The 22,516-nt window shown below is 40.1% G+C and overlaps 1 protein-coding gene across 2 annotated transcripts in view; it reads right to left on the minus strand.

Annotated features, from left to right (window-relative positions):
* The window catches only part of LOC129020591 (zinc finger protein 708), a 325,243-nt gene that overhangs the window by 138,653 nt on the left and 164,074 nt on the right, over positions 1-22,516 (minus strand). The gene's annotated exons all lie outside the window — the stretch shown is intronic.

The raw sequence follows: 22,516 nt of genomic DNA on the forward strand, positions 1-22,516 counted from the left end.
ATTGTAATTGACTGACAGGTTATTTTTATGGTTATAATAGAAATCATATACAAGTATAAATAAAATACATTTCTGAGTCCTGAGTAGATATCTTAAAATTTTATACATATATATATTTGAACATGTGTCCTGTCTGCATGCAAACACATACAGACTTTAGTTTGGGTTAAATATACATTACTCTAAAAGATAAACTTCAGGTGTAAGGAAATTATAAAGTTTGTGTGAGTAGAAGTTTGTACTTATTTTCAGAAGAAATATTGGGGAAAAATTATTTTAACAAAGTGACTAGTATAAAACTAAAAGCCTCAAAAATGCTGAAAGCAAATGTATACTCTGCTTTGTGTTGAATTTATTACTGTAGTTATTGTATATGAAAGTGTTTCTTAATTTTCATTTTGAGATAGTTGTTAATGCATAGGAATGCTACTGACTTTGATGTTGCTTTTGTATTTTGAAAGTTTAATAAATTTGTTTAGTAAAATCTTACGCTTTTCTTTTCTTTTCTTTTTTTTTTTTTTGAGATTGAGTCTCACTCTTGTCACTCAGGCTGGAGTGCAGTGGCATGATCTTGGCTCATTGCAACCTCCACTTCTCAGGTTCAAGCAATCCTCCTGCCTCAGCCTCACGAGAAGCTGGGATTACAGGTACTGTGCCACCAGGCCTGCCTAATTTTTTACTTTTTTTATTGTTGTTGTTGTATTTTTAGTTGAGACTGGGTTTCACCATGTTGGCCAGGCTGGTCTTGATCTCCTGACCTCAGGTGATCCACCTGCTGCAACCACCCAAAGTAGTGGCATTACAGGCATGAGCCACTGCGCCCAGCCAGTCCTACTTAGGTTTTTCTATACTTCAGATTATGTATAGGGATAAAAGGTAATTATACGGGAATAATTAACTTCCATTTGTCCTATCTAGATGCTTTTGATTTTATTCTCTAATTCCTTTGTCTTGGATTTGTACTGTTTAGCAAGAGTGACTTTAGTAAGGATAAGTGGGAATCCTTGTCTTATACTAGCTCTTAGAGTAAAATCATGCAACGTATCCCTGTTTAATATGTTGTTAGCTGTGTATTTTTTGCTAATATGTGACATTTATTGGCTGAGGTGCCAATAATTTGATCTATAACTAGTTTTTCAGAGATTATCATAAGGGATGTCAAATTTTGTCAAACTTCCATTGTGCATCTATTCTTTTGTACTCTGCATCTATTTACATGTTAGAGATGTGAAATCACAACTAATTTTACGTATTTACAAAAAATCAACAGAGACTACTATGAACATCTCTATGCATGCAAACTAGAAAATATGGAGAAAATGAATAAATTCCTGGATATACAAAACTTTCCAAGATTGAACCAGGAAGAAACAGAAGTCTTGAACAGGGCAAAAATGTATAAAACATATGATGAAATTAAAGTAGTAATAAAAAACCTACCAACTGTAAAAGCCCTGGATTATGTAAAATCACAGCCAAATTTTGCCACATATACAAAGATGAGCTTGTACTACTACTGAAGATACTCCAAGAAATCCAGGTGGGATTCCACCCTAACTCATAACATCAATATTATCTTAATTCCGGAATATAGTGAAAGCACAACAAAAAAAGGAAACTACAGGCCAATATTTTTGGTAAACATTGAAACAAAAATCCTCCATGAAATACGAGCAATCTGAGTTCATAAGCAAATCAGAACGTTAGAATAAAAATAAGACAAGAATATCCAGTCTAACTCCTATTCGACATAATTCTAGAAGTCCTAGTCAGAGCTATCCAACAAAATAAAGAAATTAAAAGCATCTAAATGGAAAAAAAGGAAGTTAAATTATCTTCACTGATGATATAATGCTCTACCTAGGAAACCTTAAAAATTTCCAGAAATATTTTAGTTTTAAAATGTAAATTATGACTGTTAAATACCTTCATTTCTGTGCTTTTTTTTTGGTTAATATTATGGCTGATTGACATGTTTTAAGAAAACTTGGACCAAAGCCATTACTTTATTAACGTAATTTGAGACAAAATAGCAATGAAAGTCAACATTGATGAGTGAAACAGCTATGATCTAGTCCCTGGTAATCATTTTCCCTCACACCCAACATGCAAGCACCATCTTTGTGTCATCTCTCCCAGTTCTAAGTGTTGCAGGACGCAGAGGACTAGAGAGACCAGTATTGGTGAATACAGAAGCATAGTTGTTTTAAGGTAGGCACCAGCTCAGTGGATTCACATCCAAATTTAGAAAGCAAAGACTGAGCTCAAAGACTGAGCAAACTTATAGAAGCAAAACAAAGGCAGTTAACTATATAATGACAGGTCACATAATTTATAGTATAACCGATGACTTGGCATAACTTGTGGCCTGGCATAGCTGGTAGCCGTGGAGCTGCGTTGAAAGAAAAAAGAACTGGCTAATATAGACGTTTGTTTGTTTGTGTCCTTCACCCTTGCTTTGGAGGGTACTGTCTGGAGCCTATTTCTTGACGTGAGATTGCTAGGCAGAGGAAAACTTTTTAACCCTTGCCTTGCCACATTCTGGGCTTTGGCTTTTACTTTTCTTGGAGTTAATGAATGCAGTACTTATTATTTTAAATTTCTGCCTCAGTTTCTCCCCTTTGTTGCTTTTTATAAACAAAATTTTAATAGAAAGCATCACTATTACTTGATTCCTTATGAGCAGGTTTTCTTCTTTAGGAATGGGCTGATATTTATGCAGAGCATTAGGTGAGTGGTAGTTTGCCTAGCTACAATTGTCTCTATAGTTGATTGAATGCTCCTAATAAGGAAGGATTACAGGCAAGGAAGCATCAAACAACCTCCTAGTATGGTTAGAACTACTACTTTTTAGGTTTTGAATCCATCAAAGGAGGAAAAACAGCCTCCAAAGAGGGAATCAGGAGTCCACCCTTTCCAAGTCTGGACTGAAATATGGGCTAATTTTTTCTTGCAGTTATTTCTACAAAGCTTTCTCATTGTTATCAATTTTTAAGCAGGAATTAGTTAGATTAAACTTTTCACATATTCCTTCTTCCTGGGATAGGAGATAGTCTAAAGCCTGTCTATTTTGATAAATGGCCTTTCTCGTTTTTGTGGCCTGCTGAGCCAATAAGTCTAATGCATTTGTTGTTTCATTAGTGATAAATTCAAGGACTGCCTGCAACCTTATGATGCAGTTAAGCATGTAAATTGAGGTGCAGTACCCCCATGACCCATTTTGTGCCCAGGTAGCTAGCCCACATTATTGAATTATTCTTTCAGTGGCCAATCTGTGTCCTTCCAATCTATTTTTTTTTTTTTTTTTTTTTTTTGAGATGGAGTCTCGCTCTGTCACCTAGGTTGGAGGGCAGTGCTGTGAATCTTGGCTCACTGAAAGCTCCACCTCCTGGGTTCACGCAATTCTCCTGCCTCAGCCTCCTGAGTAGTTGGGACCACAGGTGCCCATCACCACGGCTGGTTAACCTTTTTGTATCTTTAGTAGAGACGGGGTTTCACTGTGTTAGCCAGCATGGTCTCGATCTGCTGACCTCGTGATCCATCTGCCTTGGCCTCCCAAAGTGCTGGGATTACAGGCATGAGCCACCATGCCTGGCCCCCAATCTCCTATTTGTATGTCTTTTTTTGTGTTTATATTTCTTTTGTTTCTTCTTTTAATTTCATCATAGACAGGATACCCTAAGATTTTTCCTTGTTGCAGTGGGAGTAAAAAGACATATGGCTTAATTGTCTTGAGTATACAAGCCTCTATCTATTTTGCTTGCAACTGTTGGTAGGCCCATGGCCCACAGATCCAATCAAGACCAGAGGGTGCTTGCTGGGTGGGTATTTGGAGCTTCAAGCGGATACCAGGTGTGATTTAGAGAACAGAAATGGGAGAAAGGATTTGGATGAGGTGATTTGGAGTCATTTCTGCCCAGCCACAAAGTTTTTCTTAGTGTTTCATTATAATATTGCTGTTCTAAGCAGGTTAGTTCTCTAACCTGCTTAGTGGGTTTGTAAAAGCCTTTACTGGGTTTGTAAAAGCCTTTCCCCAGTGAGCAACACAGTATCTTCCAATGATAGAAGTTTTTAGGAGCCAGACACTTGAACTTACAGGCATTGGTTCAGGGGAACAGTCAGTTAAATTAAAATTATCTTGTGGCATTAACATTTTTGCTTTTCAAGGCCACTGGTCTCCCATGTCAGTTCCTCTGTAAACATAACAAGAAGAAATGCCTAGGCTGCCAGCAATGTTTTGAGCCAGCTGAGCAAACAGGTTCTCAGCTAAAGGAAGAGGCTCTGGTAACTTCTAGTTTACATGCTTATAGAATGATTTAAAGACTTGGAATTGTTGCTGAGCCAGACAGGTCCAGGTTTCTTTTTTGATAACATATAGGTAGGTTGCTGGGTATGTATTTATGTAGACATGTATGGAGTAACCTGTAGTCCACATGGGTAAGTCTGTTAGAATGGTGAAGTTTACAGGATTACAGTTTTTTATTTTTTGGTCTTGTTTTACTGGCATTTTGGTAAGCATAATTGGCCTCTGTTGTATGCTAGGGTGCCATGATATGCAATACCAACAATCCTTTTTTGGGATCCCAGGGGAACAAGGAGGAGTTACTCTTGGCATGCATACATATTTGTAGTTACTTCTATAGTATTTAAGAGTAAGTTACCACAGACAGGTGAGTCTAGTATGCTGCCTGCATCCCAGTACAGAGAAACAGGCCCTTGGTAAAAGGGAGGGACCTTGGTTTGGTTTAAGAGGAAATTTTCCTTTGACCTTGAACGAATCTTACACCATTCACCAGGTGAAAATTTAGAGTCAGAGAATACATAAGGTTTGTTATTTTCTTATTTTCTGGGCCACAAATTGAGTAGGTGGTCTCATTATAAGTACAAGTTCCTAAGCCAGTCCCTGTACATTTATAACTATGGTACAATAGAGTTTTAGTTATACCAGTCCCTGACCAGGTAGTATGTGTACAGTGGGGACACCCTTCTATAGGTGCTTCTTCTAGCATGGTTAAGGGGGGTAACAACAGCAAAACAATATACAGCATATTTATATTCAGCAAGGACAGAAGAGGTCCTTATTTGGGGGAGGAGACTGAGCACAGTGACAGAACAATAGGAAAACAGTATTACAAGGAAAACTACTACTTTTAAGATTTTTAACCACATTTACTTGCTTGAGAAGTTCTTAAGTTTGGTCATGCGTAGACTAGTCAGATTCCTGTGTGTGACTAGAGTGGGGCTTGTTGTCTTCTTATGCTTCCGCCATTCATAGACTGGTCAGCTTCCGGAATGACCAGAGCAGTTTTCTTTAGCAGCAGCTTGGTCTCATCTCAGGATCAGCTGGGTTGGATGATCTGTGTCCAGCTGACTGGTCCACTTGTCTTGGGCTGCTGGTTTTAGCTGACTGTGGTGGATCCAAGGCACAACAACTGAAACTTTAACAGCAGTGGGAATGGACTAGATTACAGTATAGGACCCATCCTATATGGGTCCTACAGAAGTTGGATTCAACTTTTTAACCCAAACAGTCTCCAGGTTTAAAGGGGTGTACTGGGTCTGTAAGACTCACAGGTTTTTTTTTTTTTTTTTTTTTTTTATGTACCAAGTAATGGACACTTTGCATAGCTATCCGTAGAGCCTGCATTTGCTTTTTAAAGTTAATTCCCCTAGTTCCTGGAGATTAACTTTTATTTCGCTTATGATTGGGGGAGGCTGACCGAACAAAATTTCATAGGGCAAATACCCAGTTTGTTTGCTGGGGGTGCATCTGACTCAGAGGAGGACCATAGGCAAAACTTGATTCCATCTTAGATGAATTTCCTGATATTTTTTAAGTAGCTGCTTGAGTGTCCCATTCATACATTTCACTTTTTCTAAACTTCATGGCCAATAGGCTGTGTGTAACTTCCATTTTATTTTTAATAGTCTTGTTAAATCTTGCACTGTTTCAGCCACAAATGATGACTCATTGTTTGATCCTAAAGTTAAAGGCAGTCCAAACCTGGCAATAATGTCTTTTAAAAGTCCTTTTGTTACTTTTCATGCTTTTTCTGTCCTGGTGGGGAAAGCCTTAACCCATCCTGAAAAGGTGCAAACAAGCACTAGCACGAATGGGTAGCCCACAGCATGGACAGTTCTGTTATGTCTATAACCACATTTTTACAAGGCATGGCTTCTACTTCCTGAATTCCTGGGGGCCAAGTGGGCCCCTGTTGCAGGTTGTTTTGAGCACAGGTTAAGCATTGTTTACAAATGGCTCGAGTGATGGCAGAGAGCCGTGGCACATAGAAATGGCATTTTAGTACCATTTCTAGTGCCATTTTTTCCATGAGTTCCTTGACGAATTTGCTTTACAAACATACAAGCTTAAATCTTTGAAATGGCTAATCTCCCATCGAAGAATTTCCACCACTCTCCTTTAATATATTTTTCAGCCTCATGGGTAAACCAGGGTCTTTCATTTGGCATATAACTTAAGTTTCCTTGGAGAGGAGGTTCTGGGAGGAGAGCCATAGTTAAGGTTTCCTCAGTTAAAAAAAAAAAAAAATCAGCATAATTATTGCTATCTGTTTTGCCTCTCTGTCTGCCTTTTTGTTTCCTTTGCTTTCTGGTGTTCCTGCCTTTTGGTGCCCTCTGCAGTGTATTACAGCTACTTTTTCTGGAGCCCATACAGCCTTTAGGAGCTGTAGAATCTTTTTGTTGTACTTTTTTTTTTTTTCTCCAGCTGTTGAAAGGGTTTTTTGTTTGCTACATATATATATATATATATATATATATATATATATATATATATATATATATCTCCATGAATATGCAGTGTGGTAAAATCAAATTTAAAGCCAGTGTAAATATTGACCTTATCTTTTGCCAACAACAGTGCTCTTGTTAGGGCTATTAATTTTGCTTTTTGAGCTGATGTTTTGACATTCGGGTTTCTGAGGGGTTGGTTTATAAAATTTATCCAACTGGAGGATACGTCATCCATGGTTTTGATGCAGTTATGGAGGGGAGCTCCCAGTTTCACGGGGAGCAGAGTAGCCAGATTTAGGTGTTTACTCTTTCTTGAGACAGAATCACACTCTGTGGTCTCAGCTCACTGCAACATCCACCTCCTGCCTCAGCCTCCCAAGTAGCTGGGGCTACAGGTGCGTGCCACCACATCAAGCTAATTTATGCATTTTTAGTAGAGACGGGGTTTCACTATGTTGATCAGGCTGGTCTCGAACTCCTGACCTTGTGACTCTCCCTCCTCGACCTCCCAAAGCCCTGGAATTCCAGGCATGAGCCACCACACCCAGCCTGGATGTTTACTGTTTTTAAAATAATGTAAGTGTTTTTACATAGAAGCCCTTAGTACTGAGTCATTCTTGGGTTTGATAACCAATGATGCCCTCTTTGAGCCATTAAAGTTATAACTGTTCCTAGTGTGGCACCCGGACCGTTAGCTGCTGTCCCAGAGTTAATTTACTAGCCTCTTGTGTTAACAAGACAGTGGCAGCTAAGGCTTTAAAGCAAGGAGGCTATCTTAGCACCAAGAAGTCTAGTTGTTTGGATAAATATGCCACTGGGTGATGCTGTGATCCTATAACTTAGAGTCAGAACCCCTGCAGCAATTTCCTTTTGTTCATGAACATATAGAAAGAAAGGCTTACTTATATCTGGTAGTCCTAAGGCTGGGGCCTGAGTTAAAGCCTCTTTGATTTGTTTGAATGCTATTTCCTGATTAGTTTCTCAAAGGAGGGGTTCCCCGCCACCACCCCTTTGTGGCTTTGTATAATGGCTTAACCATCAGTGAAAAATTGGAATCCAGATGCAGCAGAATTTTGCCGCCCCTAAAATTTTTTTATTTGACATTGGGTGGTCGGGGTTGGAAGCGCACAAATGGATTGCTTTTGCTTATACCTAAGCTGGCATTCCTTGTGGCTTACTATGAAAACTAGATATTTAACCTCTTCATGACAAATTTAGGCTTTCTTTTTAAATACTCTGTAACCTGCTTTCAATAGGAGATGGAGGTGGTCTCGGGTTTTCTGATAACAGTCCTCTCGGGTTGGGACTGCCAAAAGAAGGTTGTCCATGTACTGTAGCAAGGTGCACTTATCATTTGACGGGGTTTAGGCCTTAAGGTCTGAGGCCAATGCTTCCCCAAAGATTGTGGGAGAGTTTTTAAACCCTTGCAGGAGCCTAGTCCAAGTGAGCTGTGTAGCTTCTTTGTCTCATTGAAATGCAAAGATAGGCTGACTAACTGGTGCCAAGCACATACAAAAGAAAGCATCCTTTAAGACTGTAAACCAGGCAGTACTTGCTGGAATGAGTTCCATTAAAGCATACAGGTTGGGTACCACTGGATGGATAGGTACCATGGCTTGGTTCATGGCATGCAAGTTCTGCACTGGTCTATACTTAGTAGACCCTGGTCCTGGCAGTGGTTTTTGGAAAAGGCAAAAGTGGAGTATTCCATGGCAACTGGCACTGGACTAAAATCCTATGTTTACAGAGCCACTCTAAGTGTTTATAAGTGCCCTGTACAGCCTTTGGGGGGAACTGGGTACTGATGAACCTGAACAGGAGTTGCTCCTGGTTTTAATTTTACTAATACTGCTGCATGATTTACAGCTAACACAGGTCAGTTGTCCTCAGCCCACATTCCAGGAATTTCTTTAACTAACTGAAATAATTTTTCTTTCTTTCGCATATGAGATTGCATTGCTGCCTGCAATTTCCTTTTATAAAGTCTCCACTCCTCAACCTGTGGGATGGTAAGGGTTAACACCATGGCCTTTGGGTGAGTCAGATTTAAAGTCATATCTCCCTGTGGGCCAAAAGTAATTTGTGCTTGCAGTTTTTGGAGTAGGTCTTTTTATAACAAGGGAACTGAACAATTTTGGAGGTACAGAAAATCATGCTGGACTTCTTTTCCTTCTATAACACACCTCTTTGACTGACAGAACAGCCTTTTCTTTGAGACTGTAGTAACCTCTACAATCGTTGCATAGTTCTTTGATAGTGGACCTATGGGTCAAGTTACTACAGAATATTCAGCCCCAGTATCTAACATAAAGTCCATTAATTGGCCTCCAACTTCTAATGTAACCATAGGCTCCTGAAGCCCCAATGAGAAGGAGCCTGGTTTATCCTAGTTGTCATATCTTTTAGCCCCTGCCAGCTCAATTAGATCAGTATTGCATTGCTTTAGGGTTTGGCAGCCTCTGGCCAATGGCCTCTTTGTCACATGGCCTTAGCCATTTCCCTCATTGCCTTCTGGACATTCACCTTTACAGTGTCCTTTCTTTTTGCATCACACACATTGATCCTTCTCTAACCTTGGTTGGCTCTCAAATCCCTGTCTAACTTGACCTCTTCCAGGTCCATGTCTGCATCCTCTCACATTACTACTTTCTCTCTCTATGAGGGCTGCTGCTTACAGATTGGGGTTTTTTTGTGTTTTTTTTTTTTTTTTTTGAGACAGAGTTTTGCTCTTGTTGCCCATGCTGGAGTGCAATGACATGATCTTGGCTCACTGCAACCTCCGCCTCTCAGGTTCAAGTGATTCTCCTGCCTCAGCCTCCCGGGTAGCTGGGATTACAGGCATGCGCCACAATGCCTGGCTAATTTTTGTTTTTTTTTTAGTAGAGATGGGGTTTCTCCATGTTAATCAGGCTGGTCTTGAACTCCCAAACTCAGGTGATCCACCCGCCTTGGCCTCCCAAAGTGCTGGGATTACAGGTGTGAGCCACCATGCCCGGCCTTGATTGGCTTTTTTTTAAAGCCTCTGTTCTACTTTCTTCTTTGCCTCCTGGTCATGGTTAACATACACCTTGGTGGCTACTTTTATAAGCTGGGTGGCATTCATGGCTGCAAAACCTCCCAGTGTCTGAAGTTTTTGCTTCATATTACTGTGGGCCTGTCCTACAAATGATGTATTTACCATATGCTGATTTTCAGCAGCCTCAGGGTTAAATGGGGTGAAAAGCCGGTATGCCTCACAGAGTCCATCATAAAACTGGCTAGGGATCTTACTTCCCTGAAGAACCTCTGAGATCTTTCTTATATTGATAGCCTTTTTTCCATCATCCCTTAGCCCTTGCATAAGTGCCTTTTGGTACCTCTGCAAATGCTGAAGCTGAGTCACATCTTCTGAGTCCCAGTTGGGATTTTGGTCTGGGAACTGGCCCTGAGCATATGCCTGAGCATTTTTTTTTTTTTTTTTTGAGATGGAGTTTCACTCTGTCATCCAGGCTAGAGTGCAGAGGCACCATCTCGTCTCACTGCAAGCTCTGCCTCCCAGGTTCACACCATTCTCCTTCCTCAGCCTCCCAAGTAGCTGGGACTACAGGTGCCCGCCACCATATCCGGCTAATTTTTTGTGTATTTTTAGTAGAGACAAGGTTTCACCATGTTAGCCAGGATGGTCTCAATCTCCTGACCTCGTGATCCACCTGTCTCGGCCTCCCAAAGTGCTTGGATTACAGGTATGAGCCACCGCGGCCAGCCTGCCTGAGTAGTTGCTGCATCTGCTGGCGCATGGGCTTCTAGCCGGCAGAGAGCTGCCTAGGTTACTCTCCTGTGCTCCTTAGTGTTACACAGCATGAGAAGCTTCTGCCTGCAGTCTGGTCAGGTTGGATTCTGTGTCAGAAAGATGGACTGCATCAGATCTATAAGAGCTTGGGTCTTCTCCATATAGGAGGGAGTATGGTGTTTCCAGTTTAAGAAATCGGTGGTTGAAAAAAGCTGACAGTTGAAAGTCCATTCCCACCCTTGGACCTGGCCTTGGTTATCTTAATAAATGGGTCCTCGTGTCTCCCTGAGAGGCATTTGCATATCTCAAGCACAGCCAGATCTGAGACGGCCTACTTGACTATCTTGACTTCTTTCCTTGGCCTCTCAAGGCTCCAGTCTTTCTCTTCAGGGTGAGAGTTGGGGTGTGCTAGCTCCTGAATCTGGTTCCTGGGGGCCTGCTGGCCTTGGTAAAGTGGGGTAGGCTGTGACATGTGGAGTAGGAATCTTTATTCCCTCTGGTGGCTCCTGCAAAACTGGCTTTTCTTGCTCCCTCTGGAACTTCTTATTTAACTCTGTATCTGCTGGCAAAGCTGCTCTTACTTTCATTTTTGGCTTGGCTCAGGCCACAAGTATTTTGCAATAAGCTGCTAAACAGGGCTGGATTCAGGCTGGTCTTGTCTGTGCTAGATTTAACCATGAGTCAATATAAGGAAACTGATCTGGATACTGAGGCTGTCCTCTGACCTGTCACCACCTTAAATACACAGCCAATTATTTTCCTATCTATAGTTCCTTCAGTCAGTCATCCAATACTAAAAGAAGGCAGTTCTAATTCACAGAGAGTTCTTAACCTCTGGGGGGTTAGCTTAACTCCATAATTCCCTGTAAAACCTTCTTTAAAGTTCTGTAACATGCGCGCCAATGGAGTGGACTTTGATGACTTTATTCCCATTTCCTCCCTTTACTATGCAGCACACCCACACTTCCTTTTGCCTCAGACTGACCAGACCATCCCCAATTATGGGAGTTTTCAAATGCCGCTTGGCTTTGGAGGGGTCCTTATTCCCACCACAACTCTGAGCTGTGAGGCAACTCCTATTGGATGTATACAGTTTGCCACTAGTCCAGGGCAGCCCCACACTTTGCTCAGAGCACACAGTTGATGCTAAGAGATCTGTGACTCCCCACATCACTCCTTGCATTGTTTTCTCCTGGAACCATCTCCTTCACACACTTTTATATACGTCCCTGTTCCCAGTTCCTGTTTTCTAATTGGGGTGGCAAGCCACTCTCACCACCTCCAGTTTCCTTTACCTAACCAACTAAGCAAGCCACTCTCGCATCCTGTGTTGGTTGAGGTGTGAGATTCATCTGAATTGGCAAGCCCCTCTCACTGCCCCAAGCCTCTCTGGGTCGGACTGTTACACCCCAGGAGGTGATCAGGCTCCCCTTCCATCCTTATGGGACGGGTCCTGCCTCGGACCCCAATAACTTACCGTGGTTCCTGAAGCGCACTGTTTCTGGAATCATCCTGTAGCCCTTCTCAGGCTCCATTGCACTGCTGGGTAGGGATGCCGGGTCATGGGAGAGCTGATTTCCCCTCCAGGCTGAAGTTCTCCCAGCAGTGCCTGGGTCCCAGGTTTCCCTTGAATCAGGGCTCCAGCCCCAATTTCAAGGCAAAGGAGACAGTAAATCTGCCATCTCTGCTCCTGGCTGGCGCGCCAAGAAATGCTGTGGGACACAGAGGACTAGAGAGACCAGTATGAGTGAATAAAGGGGGATATTTATTTTAAGGTGTGCTCTGGCTCAGTGGATTCACATCCAAAAAGCTGAGCCTTGAACAAAGACTGAGCAAGATTTTAATAAGCAAACTTACAGAAGCAAAACAAAGGCAGTTAATTATATAATGACAGGCTTATGTAATTTATAGCATAACTGAATTCTTGGCATAACTTGTGGCCTTTAATAGCTGGTGGCCTTGTAGCTGCATTGAAAGAAAAAACAAGAACTGGCTAAATACAGACATTTGTTTGTTTTTCTTTGTTTCCTTCACCCTTGCTTTGGAGGGGAGTGTCTGGAGCCTATTTCTTTGGTTTCAACTTCTCAAACAACATTATCTTACAACTGTCCTTGAAGTGAGCTTGCTAGGCAAAGAAAAACTTGTTCTTTTCAACCCTTGCCTTGCCACATTCTGGGCTCTGGCTTTTACTTTTCTTGAAATAAATAAATGCAGTAATTACCTCACTAAGAGAGAGGCTTCTGATCAAATTGATCAGCAAGTCAAACTCTCTGCTTAATCAGCAGTAACTTTATTTTCACTCTTCAAAGGCATTTTACCTGCCTGAAATGCAAAGGGGCAGTTCAAGTGACTGTGCTGAGCTGGTTGTCTCCAGGGTCAGTCTATTCACATTCACACAGGTGATCTTCTGGTGTAAGGGGGTGCACTTCAACAGCGTTATCACAGCAATGTGGAACAGATGTAACAGAATAAAAGATGAATCACTGCCTTCCAGGAAAAGGAGTTAATTGTATTCACTTTGTGTATGAGTATGTGGAGAATAAAGTTACAGAGAACGCTTTTCATTAGTAGTGCAGTGCAGATCCTATGCAATCTTCTTGTTTGTCAAACATACCCTGAATGGTTTTGTTAAGTACTATGTTTCTGTATCCATCCCTTATTTGATTCTGATACTTTCTACTTTATCAATTTAAATATTCACTCAACATCATTCAGATTTCTGTCCTTGATGCTTAGGTCCTCAGACATAAAATATTATTGATAAAAACATGAGCCTTTATTTGTTAATTTTACTACAGAGCATTTCTTTAGCTTGGGAAGCCAAATTTGGTCAAAATGAAATATAACAATGAATATAAATCATTTTGGAAGCGAATTTAAATTATTTAAGATATTAAATTTGATAGATATATATGTGTCAGAGTTTTTTAAAAATTTGAATACATAAAGCTGAAACTTGAAAAATATACATGCTTTTAAGACAAATCACTTTGTGATCATTTAAGTTTTTAATTTAGCAGTTTTGGCTATGCTGAAAATGTAAATATGAAATATCACATAAAATAATGTTAAGAAAACAAAACAAAGCACAATAGTCCTGATGGCTGTTTTGAGATCTTGGTTCTTAGTTTCAAAGATTTAAACAAGAGACACAAAAAAATGAGGATGCGGCATAGATGAATTTATTGCAAAGTAGAAATACTATTTTAAAAGTTAGGTGCAAAATACCCCCGAGAGAGAAGCGATTCAGGATGGGCTGCTTATAAGAATGAGACAGCAAAGACTGGAAATAGAGAGACTCCATTTATGGGAGTCTTACATAATTATTTACAAAGAGTTAGAAAGTGGTGGTATTAGTAGGCACGTTCTGGGTGGTCCTCTTGGTGCACATACACATGGCTGTACATGCTTGTTTATACGTCACATATCTCATTAGCATCTTAAAATTCCACTCACATGTGTTTTTTAGTATTACAATGTGTAAAAGGTCAGAGGAAAAGTAAAATCAAAATGCATGCTCTTTATGGGGGAATATCCCTACTGAAGAGAGCTTTGGTTGAATGAGCTGAAATGCAATTCAAATGTTGGGGTTTATTGTGTTGATAATATGCTGTCACCATGAAATCGCCATGGCTGCTGCATCCTGAGGACATGGTGAGCTTCTTGGCTACCTAGCCAGCCTCAATAGTACTTATCTTAGTTTGTTTTCAACTATCAATTCTGAGAATAAGGTTTAGCTGTTATGTCAGTATTGTCAAAAGTGAGAAAATGACAATTTTAAAATCAAACATATTTGAGCCTGATTTGGGTCACTAGCTGTGTACCCAGGAGAAATTATTTTACATCCCTGGAGCTTCAGTCAATATATATGCATTGGTGTATGTTTGTTTTTTTGATGTAGGTTTTTGTTCGTTTACATTTTTAAAGATATTTTTTCCTACTTTATGCTGACGTTAAGCTACACAAAACTTACCAAGAGCTCTATTTTACTACATTTTTCAACCAAAGGTTAAATACTTAAATACTGAAAGTGGCATTCCGGATTATCCTTTTCCATGCAGACTACATTGCAGTCTTTCGTTATGTGGTGCAAGGTTATAAAAATGCCATTCAGTTGATTTCTTAAGTAACAGTAGAATGTGTTTTCTCAGACAGTAGCATGAGAATTTTTGACATACTACCATTAGACATAGTGAAAGCAAATGAATAAATGTGTTGAAATTTGTCTTTATTCACAAGGTCATTAGAGGCTAAGTCATGGCAACACGTGTAGTTCAATCCAAAATTTTTTGTGTAAAATTTTGTTGAGCCACATCCATCTGCATATATAACACTAATTTGGTAACAGCTTCTTTATACTAAGCCAGAATTAGTTTGTCCTGATGGTTTTGTTCTAAATGTGTGAGTTGTATTATATCACATTTCAACAAGTAACATAGAGAATATAAATTTAGTTTACAGAAAGAAAAGTACAGGCACACTAAAAATGAATTAGAATCTCGCAGCTGACACTGATTAACAGGTTGAGCAAATTCGACTAGACCTAAATTTCTGTAAACAATTTTGAAAGAATTTTAACTAAAAACATCTTCAACAACATAATAAACCTATGAGATTTAAAAAAAGTTGATTTGTTTACCCATCATCAATCAATACTAGGTTAAATTAGAAAATTGTGAACACACCATACAAAAAATAAAATTACTAAACTATCCTCAGACTTCATCTGATTAAAACAAGACTTCTGGGTATTTGAAACCACCAAATTATTGATGAAAAATATCTATTCTGAACAGATCCTTGATCTTATATACATATTACTACTAAGTAAAACCTAATACAGCTTTGATTTCTGAAATATTTGTGAATGTCTATCACTGTACTCAAAAATCAAGAAATTATTTAATCTGTCTAAATTTTGAGGAAAATATTTGCTATTTTAACTGAATGCCAGTATTCATGTAGTATGGCAAACCACCCATTTCTTTAGTATTCTGCTATTTTTATAAAATAAGCCAGAATTTGTGGAGACATTTGTAAAAAACAAAAAATCTTTTCTAAGAAAAGTTAGACATCAGAAAATAGCGACATTAATGTTATATTATATACACAGTTTGCTAAACCCTACCATAATCTGTAAAGTTTTTTGTGTACAACAACATTAGATTATTGAAAACAAAATAAAGTTTTTCTTTTTTTTTTCTTAGAGTCTCACTCTGTCACCAGGCTGGAGTGCAATGGTGCAATTTCAGCTCACTTCAACCTCTGACTCCCAGGTTCAAGCAGTTCTCTTGCCTCAGCCTCCCTAGTAGCTGGGATTACAGGTGCCTGCCAACATGCCCAGCTAATTTTTTTGTATTTTTAGTAGAGACGAGGTTTCACTGTGTTGGCCAGGCTGATCTCAAACTCCTGACCTCAGGCAATCCACCCACCTCAGCCACCCAAGGTTCTGGGATTACAGGAGTGAGCCACCATGCCTGGCTAATGAAATTTCTTTCTTATGTTATGCTTTATATATATATATATCCAGACAGACAGGAACTATGACTGCCACTTTAAAAAACAAATGTTTCAGCACAATACAATGTTTTGTGTATGTACAGAAGGAAAACCAGACTTTGAAGTTTTCAAATCATAAACAGGAGCATTATTTGTGATTCTAAGCTTTAAATATATAAAACAAATATTTATTCTTCTTTTTATTATTATTATTATACTTTAAGTTCTGGGTTACATGTGAAGAACATCAGTTTTATTACATACGTATACGCATGCCATGGTGGTTTGCTGCACCCATCAACCTGTCACCTACATTAGGTATTTTTCCTAATGTTATCCTCCCTTAGCCCCCCCAGCACCTGACAGGCCCCATTGTGTGATGTTCACCTCCCTGTGTCCATGTGTTCTCACTGTTCAACTCCCACTTATGAGTGAGAACACGCAGTGTTTGGTTTTCTGATCTTGTGCTAGTTTGCTGAGAATGATGTTTCCAGCTTCATCCATGTCCCTGCAAAGGACATGAACTCATCCTTTTTTACACCTGCATAGTATTCCATGGTGCATATGTGCCACATTTTCTTTATCCAGTCTATCACTGATGGACATTTGGGTTGGTTTCAAGTCTTTGCTATTGTGAATAGTGCCACAATAAACAGACGTGTTCATGTGTCTTTATTGTAGAATGATTTATAATCGTTTAGGTATATATTCAGTAATGGAATTGCTTGGTCAAATGTTATTTCTAGTTCTAGATCCTTGAGGAATTGCCACACTGTTTTTCACAATGGTTGAACTAATTTACACTCCCACCAACAGTGTAAAAGCATTCCTATTTCTCCATATCCACTCCAGCATTGTTGTTTCCAGACTTTTTAATGATCGCCATTCTAACGGGTGTGACATGGTATCTCATTGTGGTTTTGATTTGCATTTCTCTAATGGCCAGTGATGAGCACTTTTTCATATGTCTGTTGGCTGCATAAATGTTTTCTTTTGAGAAGTGTCTGTCCATATCTTTGCCCATTTTTTGATGGGGCTGTTTGTTTGTTTCTTGTAAATCTGTTTAAATTTGTTGTAGATTCTGGATATTAGCCCTTTGTCAGATGGATAGATTGCAAAAATTTTCTCCCATTCTGTAGGTTGCCTGTTCACTCTGATGAGTTTCTTTTGCTGTACAGAAGCTATTTAATTTAATTAGATCCCATTTGTCAATTTTGGCTTTTGTTGCCACCGCTTTTGGTGTTTTGGATATGAAGTCTTTGCCCATGCCTATGTCCTGAATGGTACTGCCCAGGTTTTCTTCTAGGATTTTTATGGTCTTAGGTCTTACATTTAAGTCTTTGATACATCTTGAGTTGATTTTTGTAAAAGGGGTAAGAAAGGGGTCCAGTTTCAATTTTCTACATATGGCTAGCCAGTTTTCCCAATGCCATTTATTAAATAGGGAATCTTTTTCTCATTGCTTGTGTGTGTCAGGTTTGTCAAAGATCAGATTGTTGTAGCTGTGCGGTGTTATTTCTGAGGCCTCTGCTCTGGTTCCATTAGTCTATATCTCTGTTTTGAATTCTGCATTTCCACTTTACAAATCCCACAGTTCTGCTATTTCACAGTAGGATTTGACACTAAGTATTTTTTGATGGTGACAGAGTGATATCAATTTCTGAGGCCTCTGTTCTGTTCCATTGGTCTACATATCTGTTTGGTACCAGTACCATGCTGTTTTGGTTCCTGTAGCCTTGTAGTATAGTTTGAAGTCAGGTAGCCTGATGTTTCCAGCTTTGCTCTTCTTGCCCAGTATTGTCTTGGCTGTGCAGGCTCTTTTTTGGTTCCATATGAAGTTTAAAGTAGTTTTTTTCCAATTCTGTGAAGAAAATCAATGGTAGCTTGATGAGGATAGCATTGAATCTATAAAATTACTTTGGGCACCATGGCCATTTTCATGATATTGATTCTTCCTATCCATGAGCATGGAATGCTTTCCCATTTGTTTGTCTCTTCTCATTTCCTTAAGCAGTGGTTTGTAGTTCTCCTTAAAGAGGTCCTTCTTGTCCCTTGTAAGTTGTATTTTCCTAGGTATTTTATTCTCTTACTAGCAATTGTGAGTGGGAGTTCACTCATGATTTGGCTGTTTGTCTGTTATTAGTGTATAGGAATGCTTGTGATTTTTTGCACATTGATTTTGTATTCTGAGACTTTGCTGAAGTTGCTTATCAGCTTAAGGAGGTTTTGGGCTGAGAAAGATGGGGTTTTCTAAATATGCAATCATGTCATCTGCAAACAGAGACAATTTGACTTCCTCTTTTCCTATTTTGATATGCTTTATTGCTTTCCCTTGCCTGATTGCCCTAGCCAGAACTTCCAATACTATGTTGAATAGGAGTGGTGACAGAGGTCATCCTTGTCTTGTGCCAGTTTTCAAAGGACCGTTTATTCATCTTAATTTAAAATACAGTGGTTTTTGAACAATTCAAAGTAACATTAGACTATTAAAAACTTCATGAGCCATACAAGTATCAACTGCATTTTCAGAATTATGAGAACTTAGAAAAAGTAAACTAAATGCCTGAAGTTTAGTTAAAAACATACTAAACTACTTTATATTTGCCCTTGTGATGAGAATCATCTTTATTCATTTTGGTACAAACAGGAGATGCTGTGGTGGTAACTTGCTGAGTGGTGACTGTGATGATATTTACTGTCCTAGGGATGGTGGGATCCAGTGGACCAGAATCGTCAGGACCTTACTATGGTCACTGCTGTTTATTCTCTTCTGTCATTCATTTCCCAGACTCCTTCATCAATTTCATTTCTACCGTTGAGTGAATGATTTTGCACTGCTTTAGCATCTGCCTTTGATTTCTGCTAATTTTCTTTGTTCATTTTTCTTGTCCATCTCTGGTGGCTGCTTTGCTATTCAACTTTGAGGAGTTTGTGCTGCTTCACCCTCAGCTGTTCCAACAGTCCGTCCATTTTGCCTCAAGCTCTCTGGCAGGGTCTCCAGGTTCTTCTTCATCTGGTGTCTGAGATTTATCAGCAGGAGCTTGTTTTCAGTGACCACAGCTACCGCTGTCTCCTGTGAGTGGGGTGGCTTCTACAAGAACCGAAGTGCCCATGCCCGGGGACACCTTGGTTATAAACCTTGGTCATGGCGTTTGGTGCACAAAAACCCGATGTCAACCAGAGCATTTCGCACAGATGGGTGAGCTTTCCTTGGCACATGGGGCAGTTCCCCCATCATCTCTATGCTGCCTCCTCCCCTTACACAAAGGTTGGTGTAGGGGCCTGAAGACACCATGGAAGAGTCCAGGGAGTTAGGAGGGCCTGGGCCAGGGAGCCTCAGGCCCAGAGCATGGCAGTGCCCCTCACACCTGAGCAGACATCAGCCACTGCCACCTCGGGGAGGACAGAGGAGTCCAGGCTACCCCAGCCAGCCTCACTCTAAACCAGCAGAGGAAAAAATTCTTTCTTTCGTTTTTTTTTTTTAAAGTGAGATGGAGTCCTGCTCTGTCACCCAGGCTGGAGTGCACTGGCACAATCTAGGCTCACTGCAACCTCTGCTTCCCGGGTTCAAGTGATTCTCCTGCCTCAGCCTCCCAAGCAACTGGTACTACAGCTGCCCACCACCACGCCTGGCTAATTTTTGTACTTTTAGTAGAGATGGGGTTTCACCATATTGGCCAGGCTGGTCTCGAACTCCTGACCTTGTGATCACCCCACCTCAGCCTCCCAAACTGCTGGGATTACAGTCATGAGCTACCCCGCCTGGCTGAAAAAAAAATTATTTTCTAAAAAACAAAAAATAGTATAAAAAATAATATGCAGAAGAACTTGCATATCTAACCTAATCAAATTTTTATTCTTTTCTTTTTCTTTTTATTTCTGCCAGTTAAATTGTGCTCTCCTGAAGTGATGTTCCATCCTCATGTGGGAATTTGAAAGTAATTACAATGGTCACAAATTTAGAAACTAAAAAATTTTAATATATTTTTACCCACAAGTGCTGGTTTAACATTAAATTTTCAATAGTGCTTTCTGAATTCTACACTTTATTTTCTATTTGATTCTGTTAACTAAAATATAGGAAATAAAAATAAAATCTTGGTTTGCAGAGTTTCAGTTTACAAAGAATATGTATTCATTCTTTTAACATAAATGTGTGTTGAGCACACACGATATGCCAACCATTTGGTAGCCTTAGAAAATAGAGGACAGGCAGGGTGGCTTATGCCTGTAATCCCAGAACTTTGAGAGGCCAAGGCAGGAGGATCACCTGAGGTCAGGTGTTCAAGACCAGCCTGACCCACCTGGTGAAACCCCTTCTCTACTAAAAATACAAAAATTAGCTGGGTGTGGTGGTGGGCACCTGTAATCCCAGCTACTCGGGGGGCTGAGGCAGGAGTATCGCTTGAACCCAGGAGGTGGATGTTGTAGTGAGCCAAGATCATGCCATTGCACTCCAGCCTGGCAACAGAGCAATACTCCATCTCAAAAAAAAAAAAAAGATTTAAACCTAATATTGTTTTAAACAATTTTATGTCATTATATTTTAAAAATTTGATACAATTATTATTTTTCCAGAAAGGTATGTGGCAAAAAGTGACTGAAGAAGAAATAAAACAGAGCCCAGGTGTGGTGGCTCACACATGTAATCCCACAACTTTGGAAGGCCAAGGTGGGAAAATCACGAGGTCAGGAGTTCAAGACCAGCCTGGCCAACATAGTTAAACCCTGTCCCTACTAAAAATACAAAAATTAGCTAGGCATGGTGGTGGGCAACTGTAATCCTAGCTACTCAGGAGGCTGAGGCAGAGAATTGCTTGAACCCGGGAGGCAGAGTTTGCAGTAGGCCGAAATCATGCCACTGCACTTCAGCCTGGGTGACAGAGCAAGACTCCATCTCAAAAAAAAAAAAAAAAAAAAAAAGGTAAATAAGAAATCTAAAATTTGTTTTTTAATTTTACAAAAATAAAAAATACATCTATTATATGAGCTGGGCATGCTGGCTCATGCCTGTAATCCCAACACTTTGGGAGGCCAAGGCAGGTGGATCACAAAGTCAGGGGTTCGAGACCAGCCTGGCCAACATGGTGAAACCCCATCTCTACTAAAAATACAAAAATCAGCTGGGCATGGTGGTGGGCACCTGGGATTACAGGCATGAGCCACCACACCTGGCCGACATCTGCTATTCTTAACTGCTCCATAAGCCTGCTGAATCACAGGGCCATAGGAGCAATCACTGTTGTTTACATGCTTTTTGTCAGGCAGTTCTTATGAGCCTGCAAATGTTATATTATTCCCAACCACTGACACCAACATGCAATATTTTACTTTTTATTCAATAGGGAAAAGCCCCACGTTTTTGCTTCCAATCATCATGGTCATAAAGAAATAGTCCCAGTTCGCTGATAACTCTGCTTTCCCACCCCTACATGAGACACCCTTTGTGAGGCTCCCCCCCCCCATGGCCTGACTTGCTCTTGTTTCTGGTGCAAGTGTATTAAACACCTTTTAATGGCATTCAACTTTCTTTTATGAATTAAGATCCAAGCAAAATTCAAGAAATCGTGTTGCTGTGCTTTGTTATCAGAAATAATATGGGGTTGGGCCAGGCATGGTAGCTCATGCCTGTAACCCCAGCAAAGGGTGGTGGGAGGCTGAGGCGGGTGGATCACTTGAGGCCAGGGGTTCAAGACCAACCTGGTCAACACAGCAAAACCCCCTCTCTACTAAAAATATAAAAATTAGCCAGGTGTGCTGGTGGGCAACTGTAATCCCAGCTACATGGGAGGCTGAGGTACGAGAATCACTTGAACCTGGGGGGTGGAGGTTGCAGTGAGCCGAGATTGCACCACTGCACTCCCGCTTAGGCAACAGTGTGAGACTCTGTCCCATAAAAAGAAAGTAATTGACAGTTTCATAAAAATAATACTTAATTTGTAGGCTGCTCTAGGAAGCATGGATATTTTATATTCATTCCTCAAATCCATAAGCATACAATTTTTTTTATTTGCATTTTCTCTGATTACTTTCAGTAATGTTTTGTAGTTTTTTTTTTTTTTTTTTTTTTTGAGACAGAGTTTCACTCTTGCTGCCCAGGCTGGAGTGCAATGGCATAATCTCGGCTCACTGCAACCTCCGCCCCCACCTCCCATACTCAAGCAATTCTCCTGGCTCAGCCTCCTGAGTAGCTGGGATTACAGGCATATGCCACCACGAACGGCTAATTTTGTGTTTTTAGTAGAGACGGGGTTAATCCACGTTGGTCTGGCTGGTCTCAAACTCCTGACACACTTACTCCATAATTTTCTTCACCTAAGGTTTGTCTTTAGATTAATAAATATTTAACTCTATGTATATCAAAACTAAAAGTCTGTACGTGTTTGCAGGCAGATTGGCCACATGTTCAAAGAAAAATAGAAATTTGAAAAAATATTAAGAATTTAACAATGAATTTTATTTATACTCATATAATTTTTATTAGGACCATAAAAA

The sequence above is a fragment of the Pongo pygmaeus genome, chromosome 20 (assembly GCF_028885625.2).
Source record: "Pongo pygmaeus isolate AG05252 chromosome 20, NHGRI_mPonPyg2-v2.0_pri, whole genome shotgun sequence".
In the NCBI taxonomy this organism is placed as follows: Eukaryota; Metazoa; Chordata; class Mammalia; order Primates; family Hominidae; genus Pongo; species Pongo pygmaeus.